The 25,183-nt window shown below is 44.4% G+C and overlaps 2 long non-coding RNA genes, 9 other non-coding genes and 7 pseudogenes across 11 annotated transcripts in view; all 18 read right to left on the bottom strand.

Annotated features, from left to right (window-relative positions):
* The window catches only part of LOC147262968 (uncharacterized), a 355,221-nt gene that overhangs the window by 285,126 nt on the left and 44,912 nt on the right, over positions 1–25,183 (bottom strand). The window lies entirely within an intron of this gene.
* On the bottom strand, positions 27–145 carry LOC147262985 (5S ribosomal RNA). The gene has a single exon (XR_015114692.1). It is a non-coding gene; the product is annotated as a 5S ribosomal RNA (ribosomal RNA).
* LOC147262984 (5S ribosomal RNA) lies at positions 455–572 on the bottom strand (annotated as a pseudogene).
* Positions 1,301–1,419, bottom strand: LOC147262983 (5S ribosomal RNA). The gene has a single exon (XR_015112749.1). It is a non-coding gene; the product is annotated as a 5S ribosomal RNA (ribosomal RNA).
* LOC147262982 (5S ribosomal RNA) lies at positions 1,730–1,848 on the bottom strand. Its single transcript, XR_015114691.1, has one exon. It is a non-coding gene; the product is annotated as a 5S ribosomal RNA (ribosomal RNA).
* LOC147262981 (5S ribosomal RNA) lies at positions 2,158–2,275 on the bottom strand (annotated as a pseudogene).
* On the bottom strand, positions 3,422–3,540 carry LOC147262980 (5S ribosomal RNA). Its single transcript, XR_015115033.1, has one exon. It is a non-coding gene; the product is annotated as a 5S ribosomal RNA (ribosomal RNA).
* Positions 3,850–3,968, bottom strand: LOC147262979 (5S ribosomal RNA). Its single transcript, XR_015114924.1, has one exon. It is a non-coding gene; the product is annotated as a 5S ribosomal RNA (ribosomal RNA).
* Positions 4,279–4,397, bottom strand: LOC147262978 (5S ribosomal RNA). Its single transcript, XR_015115607.1, has one exon. It is a non-coding gene; the product is annotated as a 5S ribosomal RNA (ribosomal RNA).
* On the bottom strand, positions 4,707–4,825 carry LOC147262977 (5S ribosomal RNA; annotated as a pseudogene).
* Positions 5,136–5,254, bottom strand: LOC147262976 (5S ribosomal RNA). Its single transcript, XR_015113239.1, has one exon. It is a non-coding gene; the product is annotated as a 5S ribosomal RNA (ribosomal RNA).
* LOC147262975 (5S ribosomal RNA) lies at positions 5,564–5,672 on the bottom strand (annotated as a pseudogene).
* LOC147262974 (5S ribosomal RNA) lies at positions 5,984–6,102 on the bottom strand. The gene has a single exon (XR_015114931.1). It is a non-coding gene; the product is annotated as a 5S ribosomal RNA (ribosomal RNA).
* Positions 6,413–6,531, bottom strand: LOC147262973 (5S ribosomal RNA; annotated as a pseudogene).
* On the bottom strand, positions 6,841–6,959 carry LOC147262972 (5S ribosomal RNA; annotated as a pseudogene).
* On the bottom strand, positions 7,271–7,389 carry LOC147262971 (5S ribosomal RNA). The gene has a single exon (XR_015115172.1). It is a non-coding gene; the product is annotated as a 5S ribosomal RNA (ribosomal RNA).
* Positions 7,700–7,808, bottom strand: LOC147262970 (5S ribosomal RNA; annotated as a pseudogene).
* On the bottom strand, positions 8,509–9,208 carry LOC147262969 (uncharacterized). Its single transcript, XR_015112666.1, has 3 exons — positions 9,112–9,208; positions 8,770–8,883; positions 8,509–8,626 (listed from the first exon to the last, which is right to left on the bottom strand). It is a non-coding gene; the product is annotated as an uncharacterized LOC147262969 (long non-coding RNA).

The following is a 25,183-nucleotide window of genomic DNA, read 5'->3' as shown; positions in this document are numbered from 1 at the left end:
GCCCTTTCCTCACAATGAAAAAAAAAAGCTTACAGCACCTGGTATTCCCAGGCGGTCTCCCATCCAAGTACTAACAAGGCCCGACCCTGCTAAGCTTCCGAGATCAGACGAGATCGGGCGTGTTCAGAGTGGTATGGCCGTAAGCCCTTGACTCTCACACACATGGGCTCTATATCCATTTCACACACTTTACAACCTCAGAAAAAAAGTGATGCCCAACAGCCTCAGGGTCTTTTCACACGCCAAATCGGTGTCCTGTCAAAAAAAGAAAAGAATGTTGATGTCATCGAGAGAAAAGTACTGCATCTGCCATCTGTCTTCTTCAAATTAACCACTGCATGAAATTCCATTCCAAAGCTGCAGAGGGCGCTTCAAGAAAAGGTGTGTGAGGGAAGCTCGCTCATGCTGGTCCCCAAAGACTCAAAGCGGCCCTTTCCTCACAATGAAACAAAAAAGCTTACAGCACCTGGTATTCCCAGGCGGTCTTCCATCCAAGTACTAACCAGGCCCGACCCTGCTAAGCTTCGAGATCAGACGAGATCGGGCGTGTTCAGAGTGGTATGGCCGTAAGCCCTTGACTCTTACACACCTGGGCTCTATATCCATTTCACTCACTTTACAACCTTAGAAAAAAAGTGACGTGCAACAGCCTCACGGTCTTTTCACACGCCAAATAGGTGTCCTGTCGATAAAAGAAAAGAATGTTGATGTCATCTAGAGAAAAGTACTGCATCTGCCATCTGTCTACTTCAAATTACACGCTGCATGACATTCCATTTCAAAGCTGCAGAATGGCGCTTCAAGAAAAGGTGTGTGAAGGAAGCTCGCTCATGCTGGTCCCCAAACACTCAAAGCTGCCCTTTCCTCACAATGAAACCAAAAAGCTTACAGCATCTGGTATTTCCAGGCGGTCTCCCATCCAAGTACTATCCAGGCCCGACCCTGCTTAACTTCCGCGATCAGACGAGTTCAGAATGGTATGGCCGTAAGCCCTTGACTCTCACACACATGGGCTCTATATCCATTTCACTCACTTTACAACCTCAAAAAAATGTGATGTGCAACAGCCTCACGGTCTTTTTACACACCAAATAGTTGTCCTGTCAATACAAAGAAAAGAATGTTGATGTCATCTAGAGAAAAGTACTGCATCTGCCATCTGTCTACTTCAAATTACACACTGCATGACATTCCATTCGAAAGCTGTGGAGGGCGCTTCAAGAAAAGGTGTGTGAGGGAAGCTCGCTCATGCTGGTCCCCAAAGACTCAAAGCTGCCCTTTCCTCACAAAGAAAAAAAAAAGCTTACAGCACCTGGTATTCCCAGGCGGTCTTCCATCCAAGTACTAACCAGGCCCGACCCTGCTTAGCTTCCGAGATCAGACGGGATCGGGTGTGTTCAGAGTGGTATGGCAGTAAGCCCTTGACTCTGACACACATGGGCTCTAAATCCATTTCACATACTTTACAACCTCAAAAAAAATGTGATGTGCAACAGCCTCACGGTCTTTTTACACACCAAATAGGTGTCCTGTCAATACAAAGAAAAGAATGTTGATGTCATCTAGAGAAAAGTACTGCATCTGCAATCTGTCTACTTCAAATTACACACTGCATGACATTCCATTCGAAAGCTGTGGAGGGCGCTTCAAGAAAAGGTGTGTGAGGGAAGCTCGCTCATGCTGGTCCCCAAACACTCAAAGCTGCCCTTTCCTCACAATGAAACAAAAAAGCTTACAGCACCTGGTATTCCCAGGCGGTCTCCCATCCAAGTACTAACAAGGCCCGACCCTGCTAAGCTTCCGAGATCAGACGAGATCGGGCGTGTTCAGAGTGGTATGGCCGTAAGCCCTTGACTCTCACACACATGGGCTCTATATCCATTTCACACACTTTACAACCTCAGAAAAAAAGTGATGCCCAACAGCCTCAGGGTCTTTTCACACGCCAAATCGGTGTCCTGTCAATAAAAGAAAAGAATGTTGATGTCATCGAGAGAAAAGTACTGCATCTGCCATCTGTCTTCTTCAAATTAACCACTGCATGAAATTCCATTCCAAAGCTGCAGAGGGCGCTTCAAGAAAAGGTGTGTGAGGGAAGCTCGCTCATGCTGGTCCCCAAAGACTCAAAGCGGCCCTTTCCTCACAATGAAACAAAAAAGCTTACAGCACCTGGTATTCCCAGGCGGTCTTCCATCCAAGTACTAACCAGGCCCGACCCTGCTAAGCTTCGAGATCAGACGAGATCGGGCGTGTTCAGAGTGGTATGGCCGTAAGCCCTTGACTCTTACACACCTGGGCTCTATATCCATTTCACTCACTTTACAACCTTAGAAAAAAAGTGACGTGCAACAGCCTCACGGTCTTTTCACACGCCAAATAGGTGTCCTGTCGATAAAAGAAAAGAATGTTGATGTCATCTAGAGAAAAGTACTGCATCTGCCATCTGTCTACTTCAAATTACACGCTGCATGACATTCCATTTCAAAGCTGCAGAATGGCGCTTCAAGAAAAGGTGTGTGAAGGAAGCTCGCTCATGCTGGTCCCCAAACACTCAAAGCTGCCCCTTCCTCACAATGAAACCAAAAAGCTTACAGCATCTGGTATTTCCAGGCGGTCTCCCATCCAAGTACTATCCAGGCCCGACCCTGCTTAACTTCCGCGATCAGACGTGTTCAGAGTAGTATGGCCATAAGCCTTTGACTCTGACACACATGGGCTCTATATCCATTTCACACAATTTACAACCTCAGAAAAAAAGTGATGCGCAATAGGCTCAGGGTCTTTTCACACGCCAAATCGGTGTCCTGTCAATAAAAGAAAAGAATGTTGATGTCATCGAGACAAAAGTACTGCATCTGCCATCTGTCTACTTCAAATTAACCACTGCATGACATTCCATTCCAAAGCTGTGGAGGGCGCTTCAAGAAAAGGTGTGTGAGGGAAGCTCGCTCATGCTGGTCCCCAAACACTCAAAGCGGCCCTTTCCTCACAATGAAACCAAAAAGCTTACAGCAACTGGTATTTCCAGGCGGTCTCCCATCCAAGTACTATCCAGGCCCTACCCTGCTTAGTTTCCGCGATCAGACGAGTTCAGAATGGTATGGCCGTAAGCCCCTGACTCTGACACACATGGGCTCTATATCCATTTCACACACTTTACAACCTCAGAAAAAAAGTGATGCGCAACAGCCTCACGGTCTTTTCACACGCCAAATACGTGTCCTGTCAATAAAAGAAAAGAATGTTGATGTCATCGAGAGAAAAGTACTGCATCTGCCATCTGTCTTATTCAAATTAACCACTGCATGACATTCCATTCCAAAGCTGCGGAGGGCGCTTCAAGAAAAGGTGTGTGAGGGAAGCTCCCTCATGCTGGTCCCCAAAGACTCAAAGCGGCCCTTTCCTCACAAAGAAACAAAAAAGCTTACAGCATCTGGTATTCCCAGGCGGTCTTCCATCCAAGTACTAACCAGTCCCGACCCTGCTTAGCTTCCAAGATCAGACGAGATCGGGCGTGTTCAGAGTGGTATGGCCGTAAGCCCTTGACTCTGACACACATGGGCTCTATATCCATTTCACACACTTTACAACCTCAGAAAAAAAGTGATGCGCAACAGCCTAAGGGTCTTTTCACACGCCAAATCGGTGTCCTGTCAATAAAAGAAAAGAATGTTGATGTCATCGAGACAAAAGTACTGCATCTGCCATCTGTCTTCTTCAAATTAACCACTGCATGAAATTCCATTCCAAAGCTGCAGAGGGCGCTTCAAAAAAAGGTGTGTGAGGGAAGCTCGCTCATGCTGGTCCCCAAAGACTCAAAGCGGCCCTTTCCTAACAATGAAACAAAAAAGCTTACAGCACCTGGTATTCCAAGGCGGTCTTCCATCCAAGTACTAACCAGGCCCGACCCTGCTAAGCTTCCGAGATCAGACGAGATCGGGCGTGTTCAGAGTGGTATGGCCGTAAGCCCTTGACTCTCACACACATGGGCTCTATATCCATTTCACTCACTTTACAACCTCAAAAAAAATGTGATGTGCAACAGCCTCACGGTCTTTTTACACACCAAATAGTTGTCCTGTCACTACAAAGAAAAGAATGTTGATGTCATCTAGAGAAAAGTACTGCATCTGCAATCTGTCTACTTCAAATTACACACTGCATGACATTCCATTCGAAAGCTGTGGAGGGCGCTTCAAGAAAAGGTGTGTGAGGGAAGCTCGCTCATGCTGGTCCCCAAACACTCAAAGCTGCCCTTTCCTCACAATGAAACAAAAAAGCTTACAGCACCTGGTATTCCCAGGCGGTCTTCCATCCAAGTACTAACCAGGCCCGACCCTGCTTAGCTTCCGAGATCAGACGAGATCGGGCGTGTTCAGAGTGGTATGGCCGTAAGCCCTTGACTCTCACACACATGGGCTCTATATCCATTTCACACACTTTACAACCTCAGAAAAAAAGTGATGCGCAAAAGCCTCAGGGTCTTTTCACACGCCAAATCGGTGTCCTGTCAATAAAAGAAAAGAATGTTGATGTCATCGAGAGAAAAGAACTGCATCTGCCATCTGTCTTCTTCAAATTAACCACTGCATGAAATTCCATTCCAAAGCTGCAGAGGGCGCTTCAAGAAAAGGTGTGTGAGGGAAGCTCGCTCATGCTGGTCCCCAAAGTCTCAAAGCGCCCCTTTCCTCACAATGAAACAAAAAAGCTTACACGACCTGGTATTCCCAGGCGGTCTTCCATCCAAGTACTAACCAGGCCCGACCCTGCTAAGCTTCCGAGATCAGACGAGATCGGGCGTGTTCAGAGTGGTACGGCCGTAAGCCCTTGACTCTCACACACATGGGCTCTATATCCATTTCACTCAGTTTACAACCTCAAAAAAAATGTGATGTGCAACAGCCTCACGGTCTTTTTACACACCAAATAGTTGTCCTGTCAATACAAAGAAAAGAATGTTGATGTCATCTAGAGAAAAGTACTGCATCTGCAATCTGTCTACTTCAAATTACACACTGCATGACATTCCATTCGAAAGCTGTGGAGGGCGCTTCAAGAAAAGGTGTGTGAGGGAAGCTCGCTCATGCTGGTCCCCAAACACTCAAAGCTGCCCTTTCCTCACAATGAAACAAAAAAGCTTACAGCACCTGGTATTCCCAGGCGGTCTCCCATCCAAGTACTAACCAGGCCCGACCCTGCTTAGCTTCCGAGATCAGACGAGATCGGGCGTGTTCAGAGTGGTATGGCCGTAAGCCCTTTACTCTTACAAACATGGGCTCTATATCCATTTCACACACTTTACAACCTCAGAAAAAAAGTGATGCCCAACAGCCTCAGGGTCTTTTCACACGCCAAATCGGTGTCCTGTCAATAAAAGAAAAGAATGTTGATGTCATCGAGAGAAAAGTACTGCATCTGCCATCTGTCTTCTTCAAATTAACCACTGCATGAAATTCCATTCCAAAGCTGCAGAGGGCGCTTCAAGAAAAGGTGTGTGAGGGAAGCTCGCTCTTGCTGGTCCCCAAAGACTCAAAGCGGCCCTTTCCTCACAATGAAACAAAAAAGCTTAGAGCACCTGGTATTCCCAGGCGGTCTTCCATCCAAGTACTAACCAGGCCCGACCCTGCTAAGCTTCCGAGATCGGGCGTGTTCAGAGTGGGATGGCCGTAAGCCCTTGACTCTTATACACATGGGCTCTATATCCATTTCACTCACTTTACAACCTCAGAAAAAAAGTGACGTGCAACAGCCTCACGGTCTTTTCAAACGCCAAATAGGTGTCCTGTCAATACAAAGAAAAGAATGTTGATGTCATCTAGAGAAAAGTACTGCATCTGCCATCTGTCTACTTCAAATTACACGCTGCATGACATTCAATTTCAAAGCTGCAGAAAGGCGCTTCAAGAAAAGGTGTGTGAGGGAAGCTCGCTCATGCTGGTCCCCAAAGACTCAAAGCTGCCCTTTCCTCACAAAGAAACAAAATAGCTTACAGCACCTGGTATTCCCAGGCGGTCTTCCATCCAAGTACTAACCAGGCCCGACCCTGCTAAGCTTCCGAGATCAGACGAGATCGGGCGTGTTCAGAGTGGTACGGCCGTAAGCCCTTGACTCTCACACACATGGGCTCTATATCCATTTCACTCACTTTACAACCTCAAAAAAAATGTGATGTGCAACAGCCTCACGGTCTTTTTACACACCAAATAGTTGTCCTGTCAATACAAAGAAAAGAATGTTGATGTCATCCAGAGAAAAGTACTGCATCTGCAATCTGTCTACTTCAAATTACACACTGCATGACATTCCATTCGAAAGCTGTGGAGGGCGCTTCAAGAAAAGGTGTGTGAGGGAAGCTCGCTCATACTGGTCCCCAAAGACTCAAAGCTGCCCTTTCCTCACAATGAAACAAAAAAGCTTAGAGCACCTGGTATTCCCAGGCGGTCTTCCATCCAAGTACTAACCAGGCCAAACCCTGCTTAGCTTCCGAGATCAGACGAGATCGGGCGTGTTCAGAGTGGTATGGCCGTAAGCCCTTTACTCTTACACACATGGGCTCTATATCCATTTCACACACTTTACAACCTCAGAAAAAAAGTGATGCCCAACAGCCTCAGGGTCTTTTCACACGCCAAATCGGTGTCCTGTCAATAAAAGAAAAGAATGTTGATGTCATTGAGAGAAAAGTACTGCATCTGCCATCTGTCTTCTTCAAATTAACCACTGCATGAAATTCCATTCCAAAGCTGCAGAGGGCGCTTCAAGAAAAGGTGTGTGAAGGAAGCTCGCTCATGCTGGTCCCCAAAGACTCAAAGCGGCCCTTTCCTCACAATGAAACAAAAAAGCTTAGAGCACCTGGTATTCCCAGGCGGTCTTCCATCCAAGTACTAACCAGGCCAAACCCTGCTTAGCTTCCGAGATCAGACGAGATCGGGCGTGTTCAGAGTGGGATGGCCGTAAGCCCTTGACTCTGACACACATGGGCTCTATATCCATTTCACACACTTTACAACCTCAGGAAAAAAGTGACATGCAACAGCCTCAGGGTCTTTTCACACGCCAAATAGGTTTCCTGTCAATACAACGAAAAGAATGTTAATGTCATCGAGAGAAAAGTACTGCATCTGTCATCTGTCTACTTCAAATTACACGCTGCATGACATTCAATTTCAAACCTGCGGAAAAACGCTTCAAGAAAAGGTGTGTGAGGGAAGCTCGCTCATGCTGGTCCCCAAAGACTCAAAGCTGCCCTTTCCTCACAAAGAAACAAAAAAGCTTACAGCACCTCGTATTCCCAGGCGGTCTTCCATCCAAGTACTAACCAGGCCCAACCCTGCTCAGCTTCCGAGATCAGACGAGATCGGGCGTGTTCAGAGTGGTATGGCCGTAAGCCCTTGACTGTGACACATATGGGCTCTATATCCATTTCACACACTTTACAACCTCAGAAAAAAAGTGATGCGCAACAGCCTCAGGGTTTTTTCACACGCCAAATAGGTGTCCTGTCAATACAACGAAAAGAATGTTAATGTCATCGAGAGAAAACTACTGCATCTGCCATCTGTCTACTTCAAATTACACGCTGCATGACATTCAATTTCAAAGCTGCGAAAGGCGCTTCAAGAAAAGGTGTGTGAGGGAAGCTCGCTCATGCTGGTCCCCAAAGACTCAAAGCTGCCCTTTCCTCACAATGAAACAAAAAAGCTTACAGCACCTGGTATTCCCAGGCGGTCTCCCATCCAAGTACTAACCAGGCCCGACCCTGCTTAGCTTCCGAGATCCGGCGTGTTCAGAGTGGTAAGGCCGTAAGCCCTTGACTCTGACATACATGGGCTCTATATCCATTTCACTCACTTTACAACCTCAGAAAAAACGTGATGCGCAACAGCCTCAGGGACTTTTCACACGCCAAATAGGTGTCCTGTCAATATAAAGAAAAGAATGTTGATGTCATCTAGAGAAAAGTACTGCATCTGCCATCTGTCTTCTTCAAATTACACGCTGCATGACATTCAATTTCAAAGCTGCGGAAAGGCGCTTCAAGAAGAAGTGCGTGAGGGAAGCTCGCTCATGCTGGTCCCCAAAGACTCAAAGCTGCCCTTTCCTCAAGCTGAAGTTAAAAGAATTGCAAATTAATCCTTCACAGGTACTTGTTCACAGAGATGGATGAAATAAAAATTGAATATATTCTAGTATTATAAAAATACAATGAACTAAATTATTAACAATGAGTAAGAGGATTTTCAAAACAAAACAAACAGTGTCTTTCTTGGTTCTGAACTTTCGCTTCACTGAAAATAAAAATCTTTTTTAGTTGGATAGTTTCACATAAAATACCCTCAAGTCATCCTTTACACCTCAATTGTAAGGAAAAAAAGTTTCCTCTACAAAAGATAACCCTTTTGTTTTTTTAAAATATACATCATATTTAATCCCTTTCAGAATCCTTAAATTACCTTCTAAACCGGTATTCTTTAATTTACAACAACTAAAACTCAATATTTTACCTGTGGGCACACACACATTCATATGAAACACCTTAAATTTAATTTTTACCTGTTTCAGGCCTGTTTATTGAAGCTCGTGTGCGGTCGGGGCTTCACAACTGTAATGGCCGCTTCACTCGCAGCTGAGCACACAATAAAAGCAAGTGCATGTGTATGTTAGTCCTCAAAAATCCAGGGTTTTATTAGAAGGGGGAGAACGGGAATGGAGGATGAGAGTCTGAATGGTAATGGCAATGGCGGTGGAAGTCACAATCCAAACACTCACACGCAATGGCGGGACAGCGAAAGTCACGAAGAAGAAAACACAGCAGGACAAGGCACAGCAGAACAGAAGAGCCATCGGATGGAAACCCGTCTCTCTCTCTCCAATGTCCGTCTCCTTCAAGCATATTATCTTAATTTAGCCACAATTATCAAACATTATCTCGTGTCGAATTCGCATTACCTTTACTTTCGCTCCAAACATATTACAACGCTAAAGCTACGATCTGCAGGCACATTAGCACGGAATGCTATCCCTAGCTAGCACGTCGCTAACCATGTACACATCCAGTCTCTTTTCACTATAACAGTTAGATAAAGCGCAAATACAGGCATAAATATTCACCTCTCGAAGGTCACACAGAAGTTTACATCAGGACCACCAGTCGTCGACCTCCAAAATAAACTTAAATGCTCTCCACACAAACGATGCCTCCCCTCTTAACCCTCTGATCATTGCCTCTGTTTCTCTCCCCATGCGCGCTAACTACTCACCTCACAAACCTGCGCCACTAGTCCCACCCCTTACACAGTAACTTTCCTCTCATTGGCTTTTGCGGTCTTAATACACCCAAAGATAAGACAGGAATGAAATGATTGACAGGTAACAATTGAGGTTACATATAAACACGGCTTCTTCCCCTCTCCTTATTCTCAGATCACTGATCTTTTACAGACTCAGAGAACTTAAAGACCTTTATATGAATTTATTTTTTAACTGTAAATAGTTTTACTTTTTAAATGTTACATATTATATTTATGCTTTTAACCTGCTCACATTATAACCAATTTTAAAGATCATGAACTCTATTTATTTTTGAACTTTTTAACACATCTCTTTCTGCTTTTTATGCGATGTAATTTATTTGATTTTTGTACAGGGCTACGTGTTGTATGATAACAAGAGTGTATATTGTTTACAATGTGTTACAGTCAATGGGTGGCACGGTGGTACCGTTGTTAACAGTGTCGCCTCAAAGCAAGTTCAAGTCCTGGCTCGAGCACAGGTTCTTTCTGTGTGGTGTGTGCATGTTCTCTCCGTGCCTGCGTGGGTATTCTGTCTGCAATGGACTGGCTACCTGTCCAGGGTGAAACCTGCCTCTCACCTGAAAGCCACTGGGAAAGGCTCCAGCCTCCCCCTGCAACCCTGAACAGAAATAAGCTGGGATGCATGGAAGTATAGAAAGCGGATACAATGAAGCGCATACAAATTTTTCGAATGCATGAAAAAGTCTCACCTTTTGTTTTTTTCATATTGGTTAGTTTGGAAGCATGGAATTTCTGACAAAGCCTAAGTTTGTATTGTTTATTCACTGATTTTTCTGACAATTTACAAACAAAGCTTTCAAAACTGAGAGGACAAGCAGTGGTGTTTAAGATCAACACCCAACATGGGGCTTGAACCAACAACCCTGAGACTAAGAGTCTCATGCTCGACTGACTGAGCTAATCAGGTTACGTCAGTGTAAGTCCCATAGCATGAAGCGGTCAGAGTGAGAGACTCACAGTCCTGTGAGTGATCACCCACCCATCTATCCATCCATCCATCCATCCATCCATCCATCCATCCGTCCATCCATCCATCCATCCATCCATTTTTCCGCTTATCCTGTTAAGTGTCACAGGGTGGGGCTGGAGCCTATCCCAGAGGGGACATTACCTTGGACAGGTCAGTGGTCCATCGCAGTCCACCGCAGCCAACAAATATTGACAGACAACCATTCACACTCACAGCCATACCTACGGTCAATTTAGAGTTGCATTTCCATTTGCATGTCTTTGGACTGTGGAAGGAAGCTGGAGTACCTGGAGAGAACCAGCACAGGGAAAACATGCAGACACTCTCAGGATTTATTCCAATGAAGCGCCTAAAAAAGGAGTGTTGGAACTCACTCAGATGAATGAGACATTATAAGCCATCAAATATATACATGTAGATATAGTGTTGGAGATCCAAAAAAACAGGGAGAAAAGAGAAGAGAAGAAGAAGAAGAAAAAAACAGCTTCTTTGACCAGATAACATAGTTGTCTATTTCAATGTTTGAGGTCTGAAAAAATAACTGATTAACTGTGAAATGTGATGGACAGGCAAGTACTTACTAGGTTCAGGGCAGCTGGAAAATAGGCTCCTGCATCTGTAGGCAATATCAGAGACAAAGAAAAATCAACACAAATGAGCAGGCACTTGAACGATGCTAAAACCACTCTTTTTTAAACAAATACAACCACAGCTCCTGATCTATGGCCTTAAGTACACTGTAATCATGCCATCAGACAGACTCATGCCAGAGCAGTAGCCTAGCACAAGATGGAGGAACGTAATTGCATGTAAACACAGTCAGTGTGCACTCATCTTAATATGAACCGACTTAACTGTTGTGTGACACGTATATTGTGTGTACTGTAAAATGGTTCAGACTATCAGAAAGCTTCATGAATTCACAGGCAAAATACAGATGTCGCACACATTAATTTATGGAGGCTCGAGATGTAAAAAGTAAAGTCAACTCTCTGTGTTTTTTGGACTAATTTGCAAGCATTTTCAACATTTTGGCTAGCTGCTAAATCTGGCTAGCATGATGTGCACCGAGTGTAATTATCAATGCAAATGTGGCAGGATGAGAGGTCCCATCCTAGCAGTGAGACTGGTTGGTGATGCCTGACTTGGCTTGTACCATCATTAGCCAACCAGTGTGAGGCGCTGCTCTATAAATAGGGGCAGCATCTACCTGGTCAATCTCTTGCTCTTGGGGTCCGCGGTCCTCCCACTTCCTGGTCACCTCGCTTCCGCCTCTGATCGCCTCACGTCTGCCTTCTCGCCACCGTCTGTGCTGGTATGTAGCAGTAGCTCCCTGTAGCTCGTGTTGCATGCTGATCATGCACGTTTTTCATATTCACGTGTTTAATTGTAGGCGTCCGGCTTTTGGGACACGGTCCCTTAATCGCCGCTAGTGGGGAAACACCCCCCCCCCCCCCCCCGCCGATCTGACGTGCAGAGGCTGTTTGCCACAGCATACTAGCTGTGAAACCCTTTGCTCTGCATGCATGCGATCTACACCTGATTGGCACAGCTGGTGAGCCGTGACACTGAGGAAGAACTAGCTGCTGCTTTGCTACCGGGCGCTGTCTTGCCAGACTATCCTGCTTTGCCAGATGCTCCTGCTTTGCTCTGGCTGCTGTTTGCTACAGACTACCCTGCTTTGCTCTGGCTGCTGGTTTGCTACAGACTACCCTGCTTTGCTCTGGCTGCTGTTTTGCTACAGACTACCCTGCTTTGCTCTGGCTGCTGTTTTGCTACAGACTACCCTGCTTTGCTCTGGCTGCTGTTTTGCTACAGACTACCCTGCTTTGCTCTGGCTGCTGTTTTGCTACAGACTACCCTGCTTTGCTCTGGCTGCTGTTTTGCTACAGACTACCCTGCTTTGCTCTGGCTGCTGTTTTGCTACAGACTACCCTGCTTTGCTCTGGCTGCTGTTTTGCTACAGACTACCCTGCTTTGCTCTGGCTGCTGTTTTGCTACAGACTACCCTGCTTTGCTCTGGCTGCTGTTTTGCTACAGACTACCCTGCTTTGCTCTGGCTGTTTGGCTACAGACTACCCAGCTTTGTTACAGGCTCCTGCTCTATTAGCCTGCTCTGCTACTAGCCTGTTCTGCGACCTACTGGCCATCTACACATGTTTTGCTTGTTTGTTTGTTCACTGTTTACTGTGTTCACTGGAGTGCTCTGCTTCTGTGTTAATGAATTGGAATCCGCTGTGTGTTGAACTGGAGGTTGTTTCAGTAATTCACCTTGTTTAACCAGGGTCTGCCAGATCCTGATGTCCACCGTGTGGCGCCACTGAACTGTACTTCATGGTGCTCTGAAGGTTTGGATCTGCATTGTTTCCCATTCCTCCGCTTGGGCTTCAGGGTGTAGCAAGCTGCTGGACGGCTATCCGTTAGCTCCCTGGTCTAGCAATGGAGAAATGAACTCGTTTCTGGTTATTTTGGGTTGTATTATTTTTCCTTGCTAATTTGTTTTTAATAATTAAATCTTGTTTCTCGAATTAATTTTTAAATTGTGGTTTGAGTTTGGTTCTGGTTTGTGTTTTTTTTTTTTTTTAGTTTTGGTGTTAAATTATAATTCTTGTCATTTCGTTTCAGGTACTGGGAGCTCACGGTCCTGGCGTCGCTTTTCCTCTTGTGTGCTGTGCACCCCTGTTTTGCTTTAATCATGTGTTTTTAAATGTGATGTCCCAATTGATCAGGGTGTCTTCTGCCTTGGGATCCCTCCCCCCCACTGGTAAGCTCCAGACTTGTTTAGATTCATTCTTGTTCTCTTTTTAATCTGCTGGCCTGTTTACAATAAAATATTTTTGTCATGGAACCACGTCTCCTGCCAATTAGTAAATGAACCTGTGAGTGCGTTTTGGTCAGTACGTTAACTATTTCCTTGGGCGAAATTCCCAAGGTGGCGTTGTCCGGCTTTGGTCACTATTATATTTTAATAAGTGCACCCCCCACTCGTGTGTCGCCACACAAACTGGAAACTTCACTTAGCCTCCACTGGCCTACAGACTTTGCGCCAGTGTCTACAATAAATGCAATCGCTACTCACCAAATGACTGTGATTGAGATGGATGATAACCAAGGCTCTGGCCTCACGTGCAGCTCAGGAGATTCTCCTTGCGTCCATCAGGCAAAGATACTGCATGATACTGTTTTATTTACAGTGAAGTACTGTATTTTAGCATTACAGCATAGTTCTGTTAAACAGTCATGGGGTGTAATTTAACAGATTCCTATTAGAATTAACAGCAAAGTACTGTATTTTTATAAACAGGGTGATACTGTTGAAATCTTGTAGTACACTGCAAGCAATTGCTGTAAATGTACAAGTCCCACCGCTTTCATAGAATTCATCACTGGATTCAGGACGACCCCTGCTACTCGGCTGCGGTGGGCGGGAGGAGGCTCAGGCCCAAACAACACTGACTGCAGCTTTAATTTAATCCGAGGTTGATGTAATACTCTGAGAAATCAGTGGTATTTATTTCATGATTTTCATAGGAATAAGTTAAGAATAAAATGCCAGTTCATGGTTAAGCTAAAATTTACATTAGTATTATGAAGAAGATATTAAAATAATATTTGTTTAAAATTTAACTTTCAAAAAAACATCATTTCATGGGGTGTGAATGTCTTTCAAAAATGTTAAAGTAATTCTATTACGTTAGGTTACGTGCGTGAGTTCATGACCTTTAGTGTTTACACTTCCGGGAGAAACGAGCGCGAGGAAGGAGCATCGTGTGAATGGCGTAACGTTATCGGAGTTTGGAGACTGTGTGTTGTCGGAGAGGAGTTTTTATCGGTAACGGACTGTGAACTGTAATTGACCGACGTGATCGGAGTGCGTGAGTCGGATTCTCCGCCACCGATTGTGTTTTGTTGAGCACCAGGCAAGTCCAGTTACAGAAGCTAGCGGGAGCTAGGCTAACGCTGTCCACGCTGAAGGGAGACGCCGCTGCACGGACGGGACAGGAGCTTCGGATAGTCGCCTCGGGAGAGAGTCGTTAATGGAGGACGCGTCACTGCTGCCGAAGGAGTCGGAGGATGTGCCGCTGCTGCCGAATCACGGAGGTCTGTTGCTGCGGGCTGCTGCGAGCGGGACGGTTGCTGCCACAACGAGCGAGGGATTCATCGGCTGCGGTCCGGTATTGTTGACTTCACCGACACACGGGGGGATCTGGTAAAGGTTTCCATCATGAGCTCCAACTAAAGCGGGCTAACGAAAGTAAACATGAGTGCACTCGAAATAAAATTAGACAGTTGAAAAAAAGACAAACAATATACCCCGGGGTTCTTTATTATTTTCTATAGTCTTGTTTATTCAAGGTTTGAATGTGTTTTTCTGCAAGCTTTTAATACATTTTCTAAACTGAAATCTTGTGTTGTTTCATTGAATTTGTGTGTTGTTACTGAAGCTTTACAGCAGAGTTTAAAGGTCAAGTGTACTCCCCATAGCCTCCATTTGAATATTTAAGAGAGAATCATACATTGCCCTAGATTGATATTAATTATTCCAGATGGGACTTTTACCATACAAGATATTTGAAATGAGTTAGTGTTCCCTGTAAGCCTAAGGTGGGTTTTAATATTGGAGCCGGTGGTAAAAGGGTTACATTTAGAAATCTAAACCCCTGCTACCATGAGCACACATGGAAATAAAGACTCAACTGACCGCTCGGTCTACTTCAGCTAGCACACTGAACAATACTGTTGTTTACTTGCTAGCTGATAAGTGAGCAGCTGATGTTTGCAATAACATTGAAATAAACTAAAAATAGAGTCAATAGCTCAAATCCTATCACCACCAAAGGAGCCACGTCTTTAACACTTCAATCTCATAGCGACTCCTCAGGATTTCTTCTTCTCTCCATTGCATTTTGTAGGAGGCTCCTGCCGGTCCACACTGCCTTCCCCCTAACAGATTCAGCTACTGAGACTAAAGTTCGTTAGTGAGCTCAATGCATAAAAGTGACGTAATATTTGTTGAAAACTAAATAGGCATGAAGCTGTAACCTCACATGAACACTTGAAGTCTAGATTTCAGCTGCATGTGAAGAAATCAGCATAAAATCCTTGTGTTGGTGTTTAAACCTGGACTACCAGAACCAGGCTAAGAGGTGTTTGTCTGTTAGCTGTGAAGCAAACTGAAACATGAAGGCTTTGAGGGTTTGTTCTCAACACAAAGAAAGATTCAATGCTCAAACTGCCAACTCTGTAAAAACAAAACATTTTTACAAATCTCAGTTTATTTCTTCATGAAGATCTTAATGAGGCAATCAGCACCAGAGCACTAAAGTTAAAATTAGTAACACCGTCACGAACGATGGATTTATTTGACCCAATGTAGTTTTCCTGATCAAATATAGTTTTCATCAAAATATATATTTTTTTTATAATTATTTCCCAATATGCAACGTCACATAAATAAAAAATGGAGGACCCTATAAAATGACCTGACGTCAGTGTTCAAGGGTGAAGTCATTTTTGGAATGAAGAAGAGTTCATCCAGCTTTTTTTGCCTCGTGTCTCTGAACCAGTTCATTTGTTGTGTCCACGCTGTTCCGTGTTTAACATGTTTTATGTAACATGAATAACATATTAATATACAAATATATACATGACTTAAATTATATATAGACACAGATAAACATCAATAACCAGTGAGAGAAGTCATGTGATTCTCCGACCTCTCTAAGCTGCATCGCAGTGCTGGAGGAGTGCTGACATCATCATTTATGGTTCCTTGCTGGATGAAGGCCTAAACTATGGAGTGAAATCTACTGCCTTGAACTCACTCTTCATTTCTGCTCAGGCTTTTCCTGCCAGCAAGGCAGTGGCAAGAAAAGCAGTCAGCTGATGTCCACAGCTCAACATGAGAAGGACACATTTCTTTTGAAGAAAAAACATTTCAAGGAGTTTTTCCTGCCAATACAGGACAACACCCACTCACAAACCAGTGCTGGACAAGTTCCTTCAAAGCTGTAATGCCTTATTTCTTACTTGTTACTGTCATTTTAAAATAATTGGTTCCATTACGATTGTGTCTGCCAGCGCTTGGTGACTGTACAGGAGGTCTGGGGACCGCAGGGCCACAACAAGCCCATTTCCTCAACTCTCCATTTAGTACAGAGGTCCCCAAGTATGGACCAGTGAGGATAAATGTGATCGTGGAGAAGTCCTTTTGTTCTTCAACTGGTCCAACTTGATGGTGAGTCTCCTTTTATCAAGGATTACTGAATGCTTGTGTTATTCATGGCATTGTTAACACTTTATAAACCCTTCATTCAGAGCTGTAAAGAACCTTTAACCTCATATCCCAGACATCAAAGTGGGCCACTAACTGGTGAGATGAAGCTATGCTATGCTGCTACATTCTGAAGAGGTAAAGTAGCAGGTTCTGAGAGTGATGGCTAACCTGGATGTGTTCATCTCCTACTTTAATATCAGCGTCCCAACTTGGAGCTCTGACCACCTCCAGCTTTTTGTTCCTGTTTCTGCTTCAGTCAACAGGGAACTCAAACCTGCAATAGAATCATCAACAACAATGGAATAGAAAACAGAGGAAGACAAAATATCATAAACTTACAAAGCTGAGAAATGTTCATGAAGAATAAATGCACACATTATGATTGAGGCCAGAAAGTAAAACTCCACACCAAATGTATTTTGACATGTAGGGATAATGAACTTGAATGTGTTGAAATAGCAGACAAATGAATCCACTATCACACAACAAGATGATGACCCACTACCACAAGATGGCGTCACAGATCCTGATGCTCTGAGCAGGAAATACCAAGCAAAACATGACTAAAAAGCTCCTGTTGTTCCCTCCATGAAAAACTGTGGCACTGATGAGAAGAAGGATCCCAGCGTCCTCTGAGGATCCATCGCCTCACCATTCGGTAGAAGGATGATAGGGTCGGCACCAGGAGAAACCCTTGTGTCTCTGATGCAGGGAAGATGGAGCACTGAAGAGGACACATTGTGGCGTCCTGAAGAGGACATTTGGTGGAGCCTGAGACAGCAAACATCATGCCGCCCTTCATCAGAAGAACCATAGCACTTCAGTCACGTGACTGAAGTCATCCAGTCATGTGACTGAAGTCATCCATTCATGTCAGTGATGTCACTTGGCAGGACTGTCATTGCCGTCACATTCTAGAAAAGAATCCAGACTCCACATGTGGCTCCCATGATAACTGATGGACCTCTGGTTGGAGGCTGGACGATGATGTTTGGACTTGAAGGAAAACTCCTTCTCCAAATTCCATTGTGTTCAAATTTAAAGTCCCACAATAAAAAGTAGCTGAATCTGACAGGTGAAGGTTTGGAACTACAAGATGGTTGATGTTTACTTGACTTGATGCCCTGACTGTCAGGGTGGATGACAGCTTCTTTCTGCTGCTGCATCTGAGTGGCTGATTGGAGGTTTTACCTCCCAAGGTTGTCTGGTTCCAGGGGAAATTTGAAAATTCCAGTCCCAACCTTGGCTGTTCTGAAACTCTTCTCCTGAATCACTCCTGAGCTGCAGAAAGAAAAAATACCAGTGCCCAACCAGATCAACTTCATGGCTGCTAACAGCCTCAGACACATGATTTCCATCAATCTGGAGCCAAGAAGGCCCTCACCTGTGGTTCTCCTCCAGGAGGGTCCAGGTTCTGCCATTGTGGCTCCTTGTGCCACTGCCAGAGAGCCTCAGCTGCACACTGCAACATTTCAACAGGAGATTGACATTCCTTCAAATGTCCTGACATCTTATTCCAATGGTTCTGTTCCATATTTATATTTTAAAATCAATTACATGATGAAAGCTGCCACAGCTGGTTTAAGTGAGAGAACACGCAAGGCAAGGCAAGGCAATTTTATTTGTATAGCCCGTTTTCACAAACAGTTTGTCTCAAAGGGCTTCACATGGCATCATAACAACATCCTCTGCCCTTAGACCCTCACATCGACTGAGGAAAAACTCCATAGAAAACCCTTTTAACAGGGAAAAATCTGAGAAACCTCAGGGTGAGCAACAGAGGAGGGATCCCTCACCCAGGACGGACAGACGTGCAGTAGATGTTTACAATACAAAATGTGGGAAACACGGAAATGTTAATAACAGTTGAAGAAGGAAGCTTCTGGTAGGGGAGGCAGGGAGAGCAAGCCAGCTTGATGGGGGACTGGATGGCAGACTGGTTCATGGAAGGGGAGCGCAGGCCGGTGTAACAGTAGGGAATAGGGGGGGGGGGGGGCGATGCAATCGGCGGTTGGGGCTCTGGTGGATCTGTGGAAACACAGAGAGACTGCGAGACACCAAGGCCAAACTACAAAGTGCAACAAGTAGTGGTAGTGACAGTTCCAAAAATGTGCAGGGAGGAGAGGAGGAGAGAGGGGGAGAGGAGAGGAGAGGAGGGAAGGGCTCCATGTAACCTGATGTGTCCCCCAGCAGTCTAAGCCTGTAGCAGCATAGCTATCAATGGTTCAGAGCTACCTGAACCAGTCCTAACTGAAGGCTCTGTCATAGAGGAAGGTCTTCAGCCTGGACTTAAACGTAGTTAAAGTGTCTGCCTCTCTGACCCATGGAGAGAGCTGGTTCCACAGTAGAGGAGCCCGGTAACTAAAGGCTCTACCTCCCAGTCTGTTTTTATTGATACTGGGAATCACTAAAAGACCTGCATTCTGGGAGCGGAGTGCTCTGGTCGGACAGTAGGGACTAATGAGCTCTTTCAAATAGGATGGAGCTTTATCATTAAGAGCCTTATAAGTCAGCAGAAGGACTTTGAAGTCGATTCTAGATCCTACAGGAAGCCAGCGGAGAGAAGCTAAAGTGGGAGAGATGTGTTCTCTCTTCTTAACTCCCATCAAAACCCTCGCTGCAGCGTTCTGGACCAGCTGGAGACTCTTTAGAGAGTATTTAGGACATCCTGACAGGAGAGAGTTGCAGTAGTCCAGCCGAGAAGTGATAAATGAGATTTGAAACCAGTAAAATATGCTTTTCTGTGTGCAAACTAGTGAGGGGCATGGAAGGATATTTTACCACCAATACAGAACCCAAACTTTAGTCATGTGATGAGATGGCGACTGAGAAGAGTGATTATGAAGTTAATGGACAAAATGTGAATTGAAAGAAAATACATTAAAAAATACTACATAAACAAATAAAAGAAGGAGCACAAATGACATTTTTCTGCACAAATTTACTGGTATTAGACTACATTTTTGGTTCATGAGTAGATGAAAGAGTATCACATATATATTATATACATGTGATACATGCACGTGGCTTTGGACAAAAGCTTAAAGAAATTGTAGAATTATTTAAATGTACCAAGTGGACTGTTTCAGGTTTCTTGAAGATGCTTCTGCTCTCATCCAAGAGGCGTCTTCAGTTTTCTTCACTGATGGGAGGATTTATAGCTCTGTGGGGGCGGGACCTTCTACAGAGGTGATTGACATATGTGAGCTCTGGGTGTCAGAGTTGTGAAAGGGAAGTTGACTCAACTGGTATCTGTGTCAGTTAAAAGCCTCACAGTAATTCCATAATGTAGGAGTAGAAACCAGAGTCGCTCGCAACGAGGATGGGATTCAAACCCATGCGTGCAGAGCACAATGGATTAGCAGTCCATCGCCTTAACCACTCGGCCACCTCGTCTGCTGACAGCAACCTTGAGCTTTTAAACACCTGAACTCTTTGGAGCCTATTTGTCAGAAATGGACCCAGCAGGAGCCACTGAACACAACTCTGACATAATCAGGCTTCTTCCCCTTCGTGCTACAGAAGGCAGAATACAGACCATCGATACATCATCAGAGTGAACACCAGCTGATGTTTACAAGTTTAATTCACCTTTTACTACAAAATGACATCCAAGCTCAGATTCTCTTGTCCTGATTGAACAAGTAAATGTTTAAGAAGATGAGAGTACCAGACTTTTTCATCCAAGGAAACAAGCATCCTATCACTGTCCTATGCAGAGTTTCTTTAAAAGAAAGTGAGACAACCTCAAGATTTTCTTTTCCTCTTGTTGGATTTTGCCACAGAGAATCAGAGACAATCAAAAGCTTGTTGGACTTTAATGTTGGAGGACTGAACAAGTCATGACATCATCAGTTTTACCTTCACAGGTGCTTCATTTACTTTACTTTCAATTTTACAGAGGTAGAACCTGAAATCAAAGCTGCCCATAAAAAGAAGTGAAAGCTTCCCAGGCTGTGATGTTCTTGTCTACAAACTCTGTCTTGTATGGAGCTTCAATCTTTAATAAACAGAATAAAAAGAAGATAACATTTGTTGTGATTTGGTGCTTTAAAAATAAAACTTACGACTTACATGGAAACTGTTTGGGGGGGGTGGAGCCTAGGTATGTGTTTGATGTCTGAATTCTGTCTCTGATGTCTGAATTCTGTCTTTGATCTCTGGGTTCTGAGCATTGATCTCCTGCTTCAGTCTTTGATCTCTGACTGATCCTAAACTAATCAAAGGATCACATCAGCATATTGGTCCAGTCTACAGATGGTGATTTTACCTATTTGAAGCCTTATTTTGTGTTTGATGGACATTTTTAAAATCATTAATGACTTTTTGACTGAACATCCTGGACACTGTGGTGCCTGATGAGGAGACAACTTGGGTACAAAGTTGAAGAGGAGGGTTTTTGGAGAGGGGATATTTTTGCAGTGTTCCAAGTCAATAATAACTGTGGCAAAATGTCATCATTTTTCAAAATGTCCTCACGAAGATGGTTTGAAATTCTGTCTCTCCCTCATCCTCAGCTGCTGCAGCACTTTAAAGAAAACCTTTGACTCGTGGATCTAACAAAGATCAGATGTTGTCTCCTCCAGAACATCAACACTTTAACGTTGTTGGCAGGACTCCAACCTGAGCAGGGAGACCCCAATGGATTTCTAGTCCATCGCCTTCACCACTCGGCCACAACAACCACATTCACACACACATTTGTAAAAGATTCACATTTACACAATTCTTTAAAATTATGTCACAAGCCCATTTGTGTGAGGTCCTATTTTCTCTTTTTCAGCATTCCTTTGTTTCCAGGTCTCTAATAAGTGCAGAATTACAAAGACAAGCAAGCTGGATCCATCCTGGGCAGGTGATAGGAGCCATTGACCACTGGCCAGAGACCCTGGCACAGACGTTGGGGATGGTGAGAGCTACAATTATATTCTACATTTATAGAATTCTACAATCCTACAATTTCATTGAGCAGACGCTTTTGTCCAAAGCCACTTGCATATGTTTTTGGTGAGTTTGGCTCCTGAGCTTGAGACAGTTGTGACTCATAAAGGACAGCTTCAAATGCAGCTGTGAAGCCTCATTGTAAGCTGGGAGGAACGACAGGTGTCTCCCTCTAGTGGCTCCTCACAGCAACACGAGCCTCATTTCATACACATGCATCCACCACCTCACTACCAAAGGCCAGTTGGGCCTCGACAGACAGGTGAGTTTCAAGTGTTGGACAAAGGTCTTTAAGATGTTCTTATTAATTCTATAACATCTGAGATGGAAATCTATGGAATTACAACCAACAAGCAGTCCAACACCTGATCAGATGCTCCTTCATGAGGCTGAGAAGAATCAATCTAAACTGGGATGAAGAAAATTAATTGAGAAGAGAAACCTACTGATTGGATGACATGGACCCACCTGATCCATGTCAGCCTTGTTGGAGCAGAAAGAGGTGGATCAGAGGAATCAGTGGATCAAGACTCAGGTGTCAGATGAAGAATCTCTTTATTCACAATGGAGTCAGAGAAATCTTCCAACGTGAACGTGACAGACCATTTTATACCAAAGACAGGCTGTGTGTGTGTGTGTGTGGGGGGGGGGGGGGGGGGGACAATGGCTTAAGGGAGCTCCAGGTAGCTGGTTTGAACTGGTCCCTCATCTCTGTGAGTAGAAACCATCTGAGGTGGAGGGTGAAGATCTGCTTTGACCTCCTGATCTCCCAGTAAAGCCAGTATAGATGTTGAGCTTGGAGGAGTTGATGGCCTCCTTCATCTTCTTGTTGGAGATGTTTGCTAAACTCAGCACCACCACAGATCAGAGGAAAGTCCACTTGTAAGCTGGACATTGGAGTTTCTAGTGACCTGCAGGATCTTAGTTGTGGTGGCAGCAGGCCTGTTCCAAGAGCTTTGCTCACATTCATGATCAGGCTTCAGAATGGTTCTGGACCACTGAGTGATAGAAGCTGATCCTGGGGCAGCAGAAGACAAATATAGAGAAGAAAAGACAAAAGACAGAGAGAAAGGAGGGAGAGAATGACAAAAAGATGGGAACAAGATGAGGGTGAAAGACAAGCAGAGAGAAAGACAGGGGGACAGGGGGATGGAAGACAGACACACAACCAACAACAGCAACAGCAGCAATAATAGTTTTGATATTGTCCTGTTATTGATGTTTTCATGTGAAAGTGGCATATTTAAGATAAAAGACACTGTTAGAACAGAAAGATCCAGAAAACCCACCAACCAGAGGTGTGTCTGGTACAGATGTGGAATTATTGGCTCACACAATGTTGAGGCAACTGGGAAGAAGACAAACAAAAAAGGCTTGTGTGATTCAGACATTCATCAAAAATGGTCCTGTAGAACTGTTCAATGTGTCATGACTTCAGAAGCTCAAATCCTCTCTAAGTTCTAGTGAGAGTGGAAGAGATTATAAAATGAGAGAAGCAGGGCCCCTCACTCAGAGCTGAAATAGCTCAGTTGGGAGAGCGTTAGACTGAAGATCTAAAGGTCCCTGGGCCCATCCCAGGTTTCAGCAGAGGAACAGCATTGACTTTACTTTCCAGTGGAGGAACTGCAGACATGAAGGAGACTAACATCTTGTCCTGTGCATTCTTATGACATTCAAGACATTTTTGGAGCCTCTTGTTGGATTTTGCCACAGAGAATCAGAGCCAATCAAAAGCATGGTGGACTTTAACATGGAGGATTGAACAAGTCAAGAAAGCAGCAGTTTGACCTTCACAGGTGTTTCTTTTCCTGTCTAAATGCTGTAGAAAGAGCCTGAGTAGCTCAGACGGTAGAGCATCAGTCTTTTAATCTGAGGGTCCAGGGTTCAAGTCCTTGTTCAGGTGCTATGCTGGTGTTCCAGTGTTTGACAACATGGTACTGGATGAAGTTTAGTGTTGAACAAACTGTCATCACCAAAAGTAGAAGTGTTCTTGTCTTGAGACTGTCGCTGCAGGTCAAATGTTAAGAACCGGCAACCCCCATTTTGCAAAAAGTTAAATTTTTCTAACTGTTCAATTGGAAAGTATTTTCAGATTGAAGAAGTGATCAAGAGAAACAGGAAAATCCCTCTAAACACAGCAAACTCCATCCATCAATCCATTTTCTACAGCTTTTCCTGTTCAGGGTCTCAGAGGGAACTGCAGCCTGTCCAGCAGCCTCAGCACAAGAGGAGGGGTTCACCCTGGACAGGTCGCCAGTCCATCACAGGGCCAGGTGAAAGTGCCAACCACTGCACTGCCCCTACTAGTCGTCTACATATCAGTGTTCTCAGTATTGCACTGACATTCACATCAGTATTGTGCTTATATTTTATTTCCTGGCTCTTCAAGCCTCCTATTATGCTGAAGTTGATTGCTTCAGTGACCAGGAGACGTTATCATTGGCAGCTAGTTTACTATTATTGCTGCTGCTGTTGCTGTTGTTGGTTGTGTGTCTGTCTTCCATCCCCCTGTCCCTCTGTCTTTCTCTCTGCTTGTCTTTCTCCCTCATCTTGTTCCCATCTTTTTGTCATTCTCTCCCTCCTTTCTCTCTGTCTTTTGTCTTTTCTTCTCTATATTTGTCTTCTGCTGTCTGTCCTGTCCTGCTCTGTTTCAACAACCAACCAGTCAAAGCAGACGTCCGGTTAAAAAAATTATCATAAAAGAACTCTTGATGTGATTTGGCTTGAGACATGAAGAAGATAGGATTTTTTTTCTCTTAATTTTAGAAGCATTTACAGATTCATGAAAAGATCATCAATCAGTGTAGTATTTCAGACAGACTTCTGGTCCGTGAGGACAAGGAATCCAGCACAGATCCACAGAACTCCAACTGCCATCTTTGATGATTCCTTTACAGTCTGTAGGGTGGAGAGATCCTCCTGAGTCTGGCTTTGAATGTTTGTCTGTGGATGTGTTAACCCTGTCATGGACTGGTGACCTGTCCAGGGTGAACACGGCCTGTCGCCCAAAAGCTGCTTGGATAGGCTCCACCCCCTCCATGACCCTGAACAGGATAAGCAGAAGAAAATGGATAGAAGTCATGACACATTGAACAGTTCTACAGGGACCATTTTTGATGAATGTCTGAATCACACAAGCCTTTTTTGTTTGTCTTCTTCCAGTTGCCTCAACATTGTGTGAGCCAATAATTCCACATCTGTACCAGACACACCTCTTGTTGGTGGGTTTATGGATCTTTCTGTTCTAACAGTGTCTTTTATCTTGCTTTTATCTTTTATCTTTTGGATCTTTTCTTTGTATCTGCATTCTGTGGTGCACGGTTGCTCTGGAAGAGCGCTCTATCTAACTATTTTCACTGTACCCCCCCCCCCCCCCCCCCTATAGCAAAAAGAAAAGATTCTGATTCTTACACACACACACACACACACACACACACGTGTATAAACATGATGTTCCGAATGTTTCACTGTCTGTGGTTGTCCATCTTTCCTTGCCTCTTCACTGTCATTGTCAGAACTCTGAGCAGTCTTCCTCTCCAGGTGATGTCTCTGAGTGATGATGATTGCTGTCTGTTCAACCAGCTTCATTTGTTGATATCTGAGAAGGACTGAAGACAGCAAAGTGTGCTGATTGGCCAACAACCCCACACAGGTCAAAGGTCACTGCTCTGAGGCAGACCA

Source organism: Aulostomus chinensis, chromosome 4, assembly GCF_037954235.1.
Source record: "Aulostomus chinensis isolate RoL2024-O1b breed Wild chromosome 4, RoL_Achi_v1.0, whole genome shotgun sequence".
NCBI lineage: Eukaryota > Metazoa > Chordata > Actinopteri > Syngnathiformes > Aulostomidae > Aulostomus > Aulostomus chinensis.
This window is presented reverse-complemented; position numbering and strand designations above follow the sequence as displayed.